We start from the raw sequence: 5472 nt of genomic DNA, 5'->3' as shown, positions 1-5472 counted from the left end.
AGTTGAAGGAATCAAGGAGAATATCAACAGAGTCTGCAGAAATGCTTGGTGTTAAAGATATAGCCTCCATAAATAGTACACTTGTGTTCTCGTTTCTGCATCTCCTTCTGACAGAGACATATCTAGATTCAGTGGTAGCAGAGATCAATATATCAAAGAAAATCCAGAAGTGATCAGATAGTTCTACATCCTTAATAACAACGGATGAAATGTTAAGACCCCTACTGATGATTAGATCCAGAGTGTGTCCACCTTTGTGTGTGGGTCCATGCACATGCTGAATCAGGTCAAAAGTGTTTAGAACCATTATCATTTCTTTAGTAGTTTTGTATTCTGCATTATCTATGTGAATATTAAAATCCCCTGCAATAGCAAAACAGTCAAACTCTGAGGAAATCATTGATAAAACTTTTGTGAACTCTTCATCAAAGACTGGAGATTATTTTGGAGGCCTGTAAATAATAATAAACAGAATGCATGGAGCACCTTTCAGCACAATCCCTAGATATTTAAATGACAAGTACTGACCAAATGACACTTGCTTGCATTGATAAAGTCAAAGTCAAAGGCAGTTACCTTTATTTATATAGCGCTTTAAACAAAATACATTGCGTCAAAGCAACTGAACAAAATTCATTAGGAAAACAGTGTCAATAATGCAAAATGATAGGTAAAGGCAGTTCATCATTGAATTCAGTTATGTCATCTCTGTTCAGTTAAATAGTGTCTGTGCATTTATTTGCAATCAAGTCAACGATATCGCTGTAGATGAAGTGACCCCAACTAAGCAAGCCAGAGGCGACAGCGGCAAGAAACCGAAACTCCATCGGTGACAGAATGGAGAAAAAAACCTTGGGAGAAACCAGGCTCAGTTGGGGGGCCAGTTCTCCTCTGACCGGACGAAACCAGTAGTTCAATTCCAGGCTGCAGCAAAGTCAGATTGTGCAGAAGAATCATCTGTTTCCTGTGGTCTTGTCCTGGTGCTCCTCTGAGACAAGGTCTTTACAGGGGATCTGTATCTGGGGCTCTAGTTGTCCTGGTCTCCGCGGTCTTTCAGGGATGTAGAGGTCCTTTCTAGGTGCTGATCCACCATCTGGTCTGGATAGGTACTGGATCCGGGTGACTGCAGTGACCCTCTGATCTGGACACAGACTGGATCTGGTGGCCACGTTGACCTCGGAACAAGAGAGAAACAGACAAATATTAGCGTAGATGCCATTCTTCTAATAATGTAGCAAGTACATAGGGTGTTATGGGAAGTGTTTCCGGTTTACCTAATTAATGCAGCCTAAAAATCCTTTAACAGATTTGGATATTAAAAGCATATTAGTATGTTATGTGTATGCCAGGTTAAAGAGATGGGTCTTTAATCTAGATTTAAACTGCAAGAGTGTGTCTGCCTCCCGAACAATGTTAGGTAGGTTATTCCAGAGTTTAGGCGCCAAATAGGAAAAGGATCTGCCGCCCGCAGTTGATTTTGATATTCTAGGTATTATCAAATTGCCTGAGATTTGAGAACGTAGCGGACATAGAGGATTATAATGTAAAAGGAGCTCATTCAAATACTGAGGTGCTAAACCATTCAGGGCTTTATAAGTAATAAGCAATATTTTAAAATCTATACGATGTTTGATAGGGAGCCAATGCAGTGTTGACAGGACCGGGCTAATATGGTCATACTTCCTGGTTCTAGTAAGAACTCTTGCTGCTGCATTTTGGACTAGCTGTAGTTTGTTTACTAAGCGTGCAGAACCACCCAATAAAGCATTACAATAATCTAACCTTGAGGTCATAAATGCATGGATTAACATTTCTGCATTTGACATTGAGACCATAGGCCGTAATGTAGATATATTTTTGAGATGGAAAAATGCAGTTTTACAAATGCTGGAAACGTGGCTTTCTAAGGAAATATTGCGATCAAATAGCACACCTAGGTTCCTAACTGATGACGAAGAATTGACAGAGCAACCATCAAGTCTTAGACAGTGTTCTAGGTTATTACAAGCAGAGTTTTTAGGTCCTATAATTAACACCTCTGTTTTTTCAGAATTTAGCAGTAAGAAAATACTCGTCATCCAGTTTTTTATATCGACTATGCATTCCATTAGTTTTTCAAATTGGTGTGTTTCACCGGGCCGCGAAGAAGTATAGAGCTGAGTATCATCAGCATAACAGTGAAAGCTAACACCATGTTTCCTGATGATATCTCCCAAGGGTAACATATAAAGCGTGAAGAGTAGCGGCCCTAGTACTGAGCCTTGAGGTACTCGATACTGCACTTGTGATCGATAGGATACAGTACATCTTAATTCATAGACATAATTGATAGACATCTTTAAAACCAAAAAGGGCTGTACAGGAAGATTAAATAAAAATATAAGCATAAAATCAAGATAAAACATTATAAACATACCACAACAACAACAAAGAACAAACTACACAAATTTTTTTAAAAGCGAATGAAAGCAAATAAGTTTTAAGCGCACTCTGAAATACAAGAAATGTAGGAGAAGATTTTACAGACTGAGGAAGGTCATTCCAAAGCCTTGGAGCAGCAACAGAAAAGGCCCAATCACCTTTGCATTTTAAACGAGATCGAGGAACCATCAGACGTAATTGATCATTTGAACACAAAGACCTATTGGATGCAATCTGAATAAATCTGAAATATACTCTGGTGCTAAACCATGCAAAGCTTTAAAAACATATAATAGTACTTTGTAATGAATCCTGTATCGTACAGGAAGCCAGTGTAATTTAATAAGCACAGGAGCAATATGCGCTCTCTTCTTAGTACCTGTTAAAAGCCTAGCCGCTGAATTCTGAACAAGCTGCAGACAGGAGAGAGAGGCCTGACTCACACCCAGATACAATGCATTACATGAATCCAAACGAGATGACACAAAAGCATGCACAGCTTTTTCCAAGTCCTCAATAGAAAGGATAGACTTAAGAAGATGATCGAAGATGGAAAAAACTATTTTTACAACAGTATTAATTTGTCGATAAAATTTGAGCTCTGAGTTAAAAATGAAACCAAGGTTTTTCTACTCTAGAAAGATTTTTCCCAGGAAGTAACTCCAGGCAGTCAGTGACATCATCCAAATAAATAATTATTTTTACCAAATTAAATAAACTCAGATTATTCTCATTCATCTGAAGAAAATTATTAGCCAACCAACACTTAACCTTATCCAAACATTCATACAGAGACTGAATGGATAAATGATCCTTGCGTTTCTATGGTAAATACATTTGTGAGTCATCAGCATACAAATGATAATGAATGCAATGTTTTTCAAAAATTTATCCTAGAGGGAGCATATAAAGGGAAAACAAAACCGGTCCCAGGATTGAACCTTGAGGAACCACACACATGGGAGGGGCAACAGATGAAGAGTAATTCCCTAGACTGACTGAAAAAGTCTTATCTTTTAAATATGAAGGAAACCATTCTAAGGCTAAACCCTGAATCCCAACATGGTCTCTAAGGCGATCAATGAGAATCTTATGGTCAACTGCGTTGAATGCTGCTGTAAGATCTAAAAGTAACAGAACAACACGATTTCCAGAATCAGCGCCACATAGAAATATCATTAGTAACCCTCAAAATAGCTGACTCCTTATTATGGCCGGCACTAAACCCTGACTGAAATCTATCTGAAATGTTTTTCTTAACCAAAAAATCATAAAGCTGTGCATAAACAATCTTCTCCAGTATCTTTGAAATATAAGGCAATTTTGAAATGGGATGAAAATTATTCATATCAGAGGAGTCTAAACCAGCTTTTTTAAGAAGGCGCTGGATAACTGCATGTTTAAAACTTGGTGGAACAACACCAAATGTCAAGCTACTATTCACAATAGTTAAAATGCATGTACCAATAGAATGAACCACCTCTTTAAATAAAAGAGAAGCACATCACAGGGAGACCTAATGGGCTTCATGTGCTCAATTATTTCTTTGAGCTTTGGAAGACAGACAGGCGTAAAACACGTCAATTGATTTGGAAGAGCATAGGGTACAATTAGATCATTAGTAACAGATTAAATCTGGGATCGGATTCCAGCAGTCTTATCAATGAAAAATGTTATGGAGGATGGAGTACATTGTTTACAGTAGAAAAAAAGCACTCTAGAATTATGGCAGTTCTTCGAGATAATATCAGAAATATAATTAGATCAAGCTAATTTAACAGCTCTTTGGTATTCACTCAAACAACTCTTCAAAATCTCATAAGAAACCTGTACCTTATCTTTAAACCAGAAGAAGTGAGCTGCCCTGTCCTGCGAAAATGTAAACAGGCTTGTGTGAGTAAATTGCTCAGTGCAAAGAGAAGTAATAGGAACCTGTTATTTCTTTATTCTTTTTTCATTCTTCTTTCATTTGTCTAATAGACATGAACAAGTTCTTTGAAAAACATCTATGACTTTTTAAACATGTCTTCATGCTCTATTCTGAGTATGGTTTCACTAACAATAAACTTACATTTGCATAAAGCATCCATATTTGCCCATGCCCATGTTGATTTGTGTATTAAACACTTGAAAATTTAAGGTACATTTAGAACAGATAAAAATGAGTTAACTCCTGAAACTCCTGAAGAGTTATGCTGGTGAACGTCAGTCAATTCAATACAGAGAAAGTGAAAGTAAAAAAAAAAAAAAAACTGATGGAGCTTACTAACGCTGCATTAATGGCTAAGTGAAGTGAAGTGAAGTGACATTCGGCCAAGTATGGTGACCCATACTCAGAATTTGTGCTCTGCATTTAACCCATCCGAAGTGCACACACACAGAGCAGTGAACACACACACACACTGTGAACACACACCCGGAGCAGTGGGCAGCCATTTATGCTGCGGCGCCCGGGGAGCAGTTGGGGGTTCGGTGCCTTGCTCAAGGGCACCTAAGTCGTGGTATTGAGGGTGGAGAGAGAACTGCACATGCACTCCCCCCACCCACAATTCCTGCCTGCCCGGGACTCGAACTCACAACCTTTCGATTGGGAGTCCGATTCTCTAACCACCAGGCCACGACTTCCCCCAAAGGATAGATCTGTCAGAAGTGGGATTCGAACCCCCGCCTCCAGGGGAGACTGCGACCTGAACGCAGCGCCTTAGACCGCTCGGCCATCCTGACACCCTAACTAACATATGCTGATAATGGTATATACCCAAGAACGTTCTCCAAATATTCAGTGTTGGTTCTAGGAACATAAAAAACTTACAGTTTTCTTGATGTTAGAGGAACATTTTTATAATGTATGAGGTTCCTCAAATGTTCTGTCAACTTAATTTTGATTACAGATAACATTCCAAGAACATAAAAATATCCAGTTTCCTTAATGTTAGTAGAATGTTATTTAAAGGTTAGTAAGATGTTCCTGAAAAAAATATTCAATCATGCAAACACCTGCTGTGAACAAGCACTAAAAGAATGAGAAATAAGAACAAAAACTACAACTTT

At 38.4% G+C, this 5472-nt stretch overlaps 1 non-coding gene across 1 annotated transcript; it reads right to left on the bottom strand.

Annotated features, from left to right (window-relative positions):
• Positions 1–5062: 5062 nt before the first annotated feature.
• Positions 5063–5145, bottom strand: trnal-cag (transfer RNA leucine (anticodon CAG)). Its single transcript has one exon. It is a non-coding gene; the product is annotated as a tRNA-Leu (tRNA).
• Positions 5146–5472: the final 327 nt, after the last annotated feature.

This window comes from Carassius carassius, chromosome 18, assembly GCF_963082965.1.
Source record: "Carassius carassius chromosome 18, fCarCar2.1, whole genome shotgun sequence".
NCBI lineage: Eukaryota > Metazoa > Chordata > Actinopteri > Cypriniformes > Cyprinidae > Carassius > Carassius carassius.
This window is presented reverse-complemented; position numbering and strand designations above follow the sequence as displayed.